The 8,672-nt window shown below is 46.2% G+C and overlaps 1 long non-coding RNA gene across 1 annotated transcript; it reads right to left on the bottom strand.

Annotated features, from left to right (window-relative positions):
* Positions 1 to 1,476: 1,476 nt before the first annotated feature.
* LOC144168837 (uncharacterized) lies at positions 1,477 to 6,735 on the bottom strand. Its single transcript, XR_013322256.1, has 2 exons — positions 6,358 to 6,735; positions 1,477 to 2,857 (listed from the first exon to the last, which is right to left on the bottom strand). It is a non-coding gene; the product is annotated as an uncharacterized LOC144168837 (long non-coding RNA).
* Between the last annotated feature and the right edge of the window lie 1,937 nt (positions 6,736 to 8,672).

The raw sequence follows: 8,672 nt of genomic DNA, 5'->3' as shown, positions 1-8,672 counted from the left end.
GCCGGTTAAGGGGTGGACTGGTTGTATTCGAGCGGCGATTCGACGCAGATGTTGCGAAACTTGGTGTTTGCGGCCCGTGCGGTGCCGCAAATTCCCATTTTTTTAGCGTGCGCTGCACGGAAACAATGGTGCGTGCAAGTGACGGTCATCTCGTTGCAAGCGTCTGTTGTAATGGATGTTTGTTGTATTGCAGCCAGTAGCATTGTGGCCGTGTTAAAAAAAAAACCTTCGCTACAAATTTTCAATTAACAACGCAACTTAGCACAAATCACTCTAATGTTGGAACATCTAAGCGTAGCCCCATAACCAAAGAAATGGATACATAAAGAACTTCGCAAATTCCTTGGCTTCTTTGAGTGAATTGCAATTCCATATATTATTCTGTGGACAATCTTTGATAAAACAATGAGGCAATAAGGGTAGCCCGTCGGCAAAACGGACGCATAAAGGACAAGCAAGACGTGCTTTTTGAAGACGTGGTGTAATAATTGCAGTGCATGTTCTGACATGTATTACGAGGTGTCCTTGAGAGCACCATTGTTTCAATCTGCGTGCGGTTGTTTTATTTTTTTTTGCGAGCAATTTGTTTATTTTAACGCGAACCATGTGAACAATCAAGCCTAAATAGTTGCCGCTACAAGTGCGAAAAAAAAAGAAACGGCGCCAGAGAACCGGTTGCATTACCAAGATGTGTTAAAAAAATAAATATAGAAAGAAAGAAAACGCACGCCTTCGCTCTAGCCCGGCCCTTCGGAAGAAGTTCACGGAAGCATCGTCACCCCTGAAGGCATGTCGCGCGACAGCACTCGCAGGGTGGGGCGACCACAATACGAAGAAATGGGAAGGGTACGGTGGGGTCGCGTTAACAAGTTCCCTCCTTACCCTTCTTTTGGTCCCTCCTGCTTATCGTCTTTCTGTCAAATTTGGCGGTGGCTGCGTGGCCGAGTGGGTCGTTCACATTTAACATCAGTGCTTTGCCTAGCGGAAGTTACGCGTAACTTTTTGAAAAAACGTGCATCTTATGTCTCCGCGAAGTATCAGCAGCAACATTTGAAGCTTCGGAAGCTGTGGCATAGAGAAAGAAATACTGGTAAGAGTGGACACTCCCATAGAGCCCTGCGGCCGAATGACTGTACTGTAGTGTAGCGCACCGAGCGGACGGAGAGCCAAACTACTAACCATACTTTCATACGTTCACTTTCGGTTTCGGTTTCGCGGACCCGATTTTGGCGGGTAGTTTGAAGGACTGGAAAGCGCTGCTCACAGCGACGGGCATCGGTACGGTATTCGGACGCATTCATGCAATAATTAGTGTTTATTTGAATATATCATTCTCGGGCTTAGTGCCCGTATGCTTTTACAAAAAGAAAACCTTTTTCTGAAAACGTGAAATTGCAATTTACAGTACCACTCACACTTGATTAAGAATTCTGTCGCGTGTTCACATGTTGCCGAGCCAGATAAAAGAGACACACCATAAATGAAGAAATATTTATTGAATGGCACTAAACGGAACAAGTTCAAATTGTCATCATTCTTTGCAACACACATATAATAATAAACAGTAATACACAACAGAGACAATACACAGTAGCGAGAGGAAAATACGTTTCCAGGAATGAAAAAAAAAATGCACAAGTAAAGGTATCACAACCACACAAAGGATTTTTTCCCCACGGTAATTGAAAATGCAGAAAACCCAGAAACTCAGCCATCCACAGATTTACTTGTATATACGACACCCTCAGACGCTGCGCGCTGTTGCATTCATACTAAAATATCAACCATAACATAATCTAGACACTGGGATACTTGCAACTGTTTACAACCACTATCTCCGCAGATAATTTTCTTAGTCTGGCAATTTCTCCAGTTAGGATGTGAAAGAAGGGAAAAACTTTGGCTTTGATGGCCTCGCTTATTTAATGAACGCTAATGAGATCTATTGCCTCGGGGCAACTTCAAATCAGTAGCAGTAATTGAACAGAAATCCCATTTATGTGGAGATGCACACGCAAAAGGTTAAGAGGAAAAAAATCAACTTCCTATTGGTTCCTTGCAAGGGTGCATTTCCCCAAGAAGCAGGGTTACCTTCCGAAAGCGTTGCCTTCCCAGTAAAGGCAAAGGGCCAGGCAGGGATATTTTAGGTACGTGCACGTAGTCAACCGACAGGTTCCAGGCTCGATTAAGGCACACAAATTCATGCCTTCCGCTGTCAATACGAACAGTCTAATATAAGAAACAGGGAAGCAGTATATGCTTCTCGTGTATGAGACAATGGTGGCACATTACAGAATCCCATAAGCATTTGACAACGTAGGTCCCAACATGGTTCTCTTCATCTAGGCCAGTCCGACAACAGGCAGCACGTATGGTGACAAACGACATTTAGAATGACCTCTTACCCTGGCAGTCTTCATAATGTAAAAGGGTTTTTGTGAATGTACTGTTTTCACAATATTGCAACTAGCAGCAACAATAACTTGCGAGTGGAGTTTGGAGACTATACGCTGTTGTTAGTGGTTTTAATGATATGAGGCATGTCAGTGATAAAAAACCGTTTGTTCCTTGAGTCAACGATAGTCTTTTCAGTGGTCACGCCTTATTGAGTTAGATTTTAGGTGCTAATGGCAAGGTTCAATAGATGGAATACATTTGCGGTATCCATCAGAAGCATCACTAAGGTAGCAAGAAGCATTGCAGGCAGTCCTCAATACAACTGAATAACTCTGGGAGAACAGTTGGCACGGCCACTTTTGTGAGTCCTGTGAGGGCACGATTCATGAAGTGCTTGCACCATGTTTGGTATGACGAATGCAGCTGGCTGGTTGGCTCTGTCTTGAGGGCACCTGTAGACCTGCACAGGTGATAGGTGATATAGTACACAAACTGCTTGCAATGACAGATGATATGCGAATAGTCTGTAAATTTCACTGCAACTAGTATTCAAGTATTGCCTCCAGTGCATGCCACCTATTTAAAACACAAGTTCTCTTATTCTATTCAGCAATCATGCGGTCAAGCTATTAGCAACACTTAAAATATGGGTCTTTGTAATTTCGCAACACTGGTTAGGCACATTCTTAATGCAATTCACCTATTGTTTGGGTTAACAAGAATGATAACGCTGCTCACATAGCCTGAATCCCTTTGTCTTTTTTTTGTAAAATCAGGACGAAGAGTGAGAGCGAGCTCAACGTTAAACAAACCTGTTGCCCCACGGGCTCGCGAAAGAAGCGCATCCCGAGAACGGGCACCGGGCGAAAGTATATTTGGGCACTGTGGGGGCACCATGGCAAGCAGCAGTGAGCGTCGTACTGAGTACTACTGACCGCCAAAGGCCATGCCTTAAAAAGATATGACAAGAAATACACAGTTCCGACTGAATAGGTGCAGTCTGCGCAATACGTGTTTAATGAAACTAGCCAAAATATGACCAGAGAAAAGAGAGCAAACGCTTGAAAAAACGGCAAGTGTGGAACAGTTGTATGCAATGCCTGCGATACCGGAATTGATATACGATGTAGAACGAAGACCAAATTTGAAGGTTTCAATGCACTGCGCACTCACCCCGCCTCGAGCAAAGCTGTTATCTGCCGACGAAAGACGTGTTTTTACCGTACAGTGGTGAGCTCGCTAAGGGTGAACGCGGGAGCGCGTGGCCTCCGGTACTATCAGAGCAGCCTAGCGTGTCCAGCGCGAACCACCACGCATGCGCTGTGCGCGCCGAGCGATATTTTGCTTTCAGCGCGCGCATCGCGTCATCGGAGCGTCTGCTCGTCGTCTGCTATGTTGCGTCTCGTCTGCTAATGGTACCTTGGTTTGATCCGCGATTCCTGGATTCTTGCATGAAAACGCCCAAACATAAAAATGTAAAGGATGATAGTTTTCTCCAGTATATTGAATGAAGGTCGTAGCGCCTGCGCCACCTTCGAGTGATCAATTTATTCCTGACAAACACTGCGCACATGTGCTCCTTCGGTTTCACTGGCAATAAGCAAGGTGATTCCAGGCGTGTAACAACTGGAAGTCTGTCACATGCGTGTTGCGCTTGTTGGCATATAATTTTATCTACAGATTACGGGTTCCCAGCATGCCCATCGGAAGGGGCAGTAATAAAGCTGAGCCGTCTTAGCACAGCGTGCCAGTCTGCTGCAGATCGTCATGGCACGAGTACCGGAGGACCAACGACGCGAGATTATCCGGCTCGCACAGAGCGGGCATCCGCAACGGTACATTGGTTCTTTAGTAGGAAGGCCTTTAAAAACTGTGAACCGAATAATACAAGCCTTCAAGTACGAAGGTCGCGTCCGCGATGCCCCCAGGCCGCCTCCGCCTCGAGTAACTACAGAGGACGAAGATGCCTGCATCATCGCCTCAGTAGTGCAGAACCCTTTTCAATCAGCGAGAGCCATCCGGAATACGTTGGACCTGGATGTTTCCGACAGTACTGTTCGCCGTCGGCTCAGAAGCGCAGGACTACGCAGTCGTATTGCATCGCAGAAGCCACTGCTCACTACTTCGAACAAAAACGCCAGGCTGCACTTCGCAACACAGCATGCCTCCTGGAGAACAGAAGACTGGGGCAGAGTGATTTTTTCCGACGAGTCCACGTTCTGCACTCGACTGGACCAAAGTGTGCGCGTTTGGCGACTCCAAGGATTTCGGTAAGAAATATTTACTTATGCATTCATTGTAGTTCAAAAGGTGTTCACATTATTATATTTTTATCATGCAGTAATCATCCAGACAACGTGCAACGTGTCTCGGCCAGCGGCAGAGCAAGCGTCAGCGTATGGGGCGCGCTGTCACGACATGGCCTTGGTCCGCTCTGCCGTATTACAGGAACAATGACTTCCGTGCAGTACTGCAACATCCTCGGCGGTGTTCTGACACCTTATGCCCTACGCATGTTCCCCGATGGCAATTACCAGTTTCAGCAGGACCTTTCACCGGTTCATTCTTCCAGAGCGGTAAAGGATTACTTGGCACAGCAACAAATACCGCTGATGGCATGGTGTCCAAAAGGTGCGGACCTTAACATAATCGAAAATGTGTGGGGTCGTCTGAAAGCTGCCATGGTGCGCAGGCCAATTCATCCGGCCACTGCAGACCAGTTGTGGACCGCAATTAGTGATGAGTGGGAGCAACTTAGGGGTGATCAGGCTTTTGTTTCGGCCCTCTACCAGTCCTTGCCGTCTCGCATAGAAGCAGTCATTGACGGGGATGGGGAGATGACCCGATACTGAGAACAATGCCGTTCTGTGTCCTAAACCTGCATGCAGGAATTCGAAGACTTGAATTGCGTGTTTTTATGTATTTAAATGGTTTTTGTAAGCACTTGCAAAAATAAAGTGCTGTTAAAACCTGCGTGATCTTTTGATTGAGTCTGTTTGAAACAAGTGGGCGAGCTACGCTGCTGTGCCAAAACCATTGTATTGGAGCTAAAGAACGAATTACCGCTCACACGAAAACATTTTAATGTGGATTCTAGTTTCCAATCATTCATGCAGTGGCTGATGGCTTCACCGCTACACGCGCGATAAACATAGCAGACGACGCGCAGGCGCTCCGATGACGCAATGCGCGCGCTGAAAGCATAGTCTCGCTCGGCACGCACAGCGCATGCGTGATGGTTCGCGCTGGGCACGCTAGGCTGCTCTGATAGTACCGGAGGCCACGCGCTCCCGTGTTCACCCTTAGCGAGCTCAGCACTGTACCTGGCGCGCCAAAGCGAAGCGACGAGCGCGCGTTATCTGCGTCGGCGAGCGGGTTCGCTTTGTACGCAGGCAGCTTGGTATGCACCCATGTGTAAAACTTACGATGAGTGTAGGGCTGCTGGTTATGCCCAGATAAGTCAAATTAATGCAGATACGGCTACTTCACCGTGTACGTTAGCCCGGACGGCTTTGCAGCGCATCACGGCCATAATAGCAGTAACAGTTGGCCAAGCTAGCAATGGCTAGCTAGTATAATACAACGCAGCATGCGGCTCACGTAATTCAGTGCAGCGACAGCGCACAACGCCTGCTTCGCCTACGGACCGCCGGCCGGCCGGCCACTTCCGTAACTCACAGCCGTCGTTTGCGGGACGTAAACGCTACGTGCGACGACGGGCGCGTACCGCTGGCATCCCTCAGCGCTAGATAAAACGGCACAACCAGCCTAAAATACCATTACGTCCAGCTAAAAAATGGTGTCTTACGCCTTTCCGGGGCGTTTCCAAAGCGCTTATCTTAAAGACGCAGCACTAGCTTTGCCTGATTCCCTGAGGTTACGCAGTGCTCGCAGCGTTTGCAGTACAAGGAAACGTAAATATGATACGCCACACCAGCACTTTAAAAAAGAAAGTCTCACCTTTCGTTCAGGATGCAAAACCGATGTCGCAAATAAAGCGCTAAGCGTTTCCTTCTCAACAACACAGGTTAGCACGAGGCTGCAGAAACGCACGTGCAAACGCTGCCGAAAGAGCCAAATGGCGGCTTGCGCTTGCGGCTTGGCCAGGCTTGGCGCAAAGAAGCCACAAAAATTTACATTGACAGCCATTCAACTTGTTACACAAATAAAAATGTGTAGTCTAATGTGTAACAAAATTTTAAAAGTATAATATTGTGTGTTAGCTTAATTTTAAATATATAGTTTTTTACCACTTGCGCCGACTGCCGGACGGCGCACGAGTCACGCCACTCGGCCGCGATAAGCCCGTGTGTCCACTCTTCTAATTTTTTTATTTCTCTATGGCTGTGGTAAAAGCAAGATCAGTGGTCCGGATTTCAAGCATCTCGAAGTGAGGACTCCTCTAGCGACGACTAACCGTGGTGCTTGGGATTATTGGCACATTGATGCGAGTGAATACGACGAATTTCGCAGGCAGTGTGATTTCGAATACGTGCGATGTGCTTCGACAATCGACTGAACTTGCAATGACCCCTGCGTGAATTCGGCAGGTATCGTGCGTGCATCTTCGAGATAGTGCAGCACCACAGAGACGTGCGCTTTTCGCCACAGGATACCCTTCCACGTTTTGCTGTGCGAAAGCATTGTCAACGAATCAAGGTTCACCAAGGCAAGCATTCCAGCTAAAGATTGACTTTCCATTTTAATTCTCTCACGTTCTCTCGCGTTTTGCTGTTTAAATAAATCAGGTTCAAGAAATATTTGTTTGCTTGTGTTTTAATGGTCCTAACAAATATAAAGAACGAATTTTCGAACGGGTATTGTGCATGCTCGTTTAATAGTTTTTTTTTTCTATCCGGGAGAATAAATTTGCTTTCATGAACAGATTGAGCGTCATTGACGGAACGCGATGATGGGACGCGATTTGGCCCTGCTTCAGAAGCACTGCCAAATCAGCTGAAAAGTGCCCAAATGAGTCTAGCTAAATTTTGTAGCGCTACTTAGGTGTCCCTGAAGGAAGGACGTCTGTATTCCTTGTTAACAGCTACGCGGGTTTGTAATTACACGGCTATTAAAGAAAAAAGGCCTAGCGCGAGCATCGGCCACGCTATTCGCTGGAGACCGCGTGGTCTACGGCGTGTTCTAGCGTTGCGTTCCAGCGGCTGCCGGATCCACGAGTTTCCGCGTGTGCACGAGTTTCCGCGACTGTACATGCATCAGTCATGTGGAATCTGCGTAACATCAAACTTTTGTATTGCATGCATGAATGTACCACTTGTTGCATTGCTTACATTGCCTTTTGGTACAGCTTTCTGAAATCAGTTATTAACTGAAAACAATTTTAAGCTTGTTCCAGAAAGGCAAGAATTCCCCCAAATGCGTATGTTTGTTGGTAATATTTTTATTGAAATTGCTATGCATAACCTGCATACTTCAGGTACTTAATAGAAAAAAACATCACGGGAAGTAAATTTCTTATGCAAAACAAGTTGAAATTCGAGACATGACAGGATTTACTACGAAAACAGACATTACAGGATTTACTACAGACTACAGAACAGGATTTACTACAGACTACATGACAGGATTTACGCCAAACTACAGGACAGGATTTACTACAGACTACAGGACAGGATTTACTACAGACTTCAGGACAGGGTTCACTACAGACTACAGGACAGGATTTACTACAGACTACAGAATGTCCCATTCCCTCACAGGATCATTCTGTCGTATTTTTCTGTTGTGCTTTTCGACTGGGCACACATTTACACCGATGGCAAGCAACGCCGCACGTGTCAAAGCTTTATGCGAAAACAGAAAGATAAGAAAAAAAAATTGGCTCCAATCTACCCACTGAAGATGGTTGGAAAGCAAAGCTTTCAATGACACCCACAACCCAGTCGAAAAACACAACAGAAAAATACGACAGAATGATCCTGTGAGGGAATGGGACATCCTGTAGTCTGTAGTAAACCCTATCCTGTAGTCTGTAGTAAATCCTGTCCTGTAGTCTGTAGTAAATCCTGTCCTGTATTCTGTAGTAAATCCTGTCCTGTAGTCTGTGGTTAATCCTGTCCTGTAGTCTGTCGTAAATCCTGTCCTGTAGTCTGTAGTAAATCCTGCCCTGTAGTCTGTAGTAAATCCTGTTTTGTAGTCTGTAGTAAATCCTGTCATGTCTGTTTTCGTAGTAAATCCTGTCATGTCTCCAATTTCAACTTGTTTGGCATAAGAAATTTACTTCCCGTGATGTTTTTTCTATTAAGTACCTGAAG

The sequence above is a fragment of the Haemaphysalis longicornis genome, unplaced genomic scaffold (genome assembly GCF_048455015.1).
Source record: "Haemaphysalis longicornis isolate Haplotype H1 unplaced genomic scaffold, Haemaphysalis longicornis Haplotype H1 scaffold_2, whole genome shotgun sequence".
Taxonomy (NCBI): domain Eukaryota; kingdom Metazoa; phylum Arthropoda; class Arachnida; order Ixodida; family Ixodidae; genus Haemaphysalis; species Haemaphysalis longicornis.
This window is presented reverse-complemented; position numbering and strand designations above follow the sequence as displayed.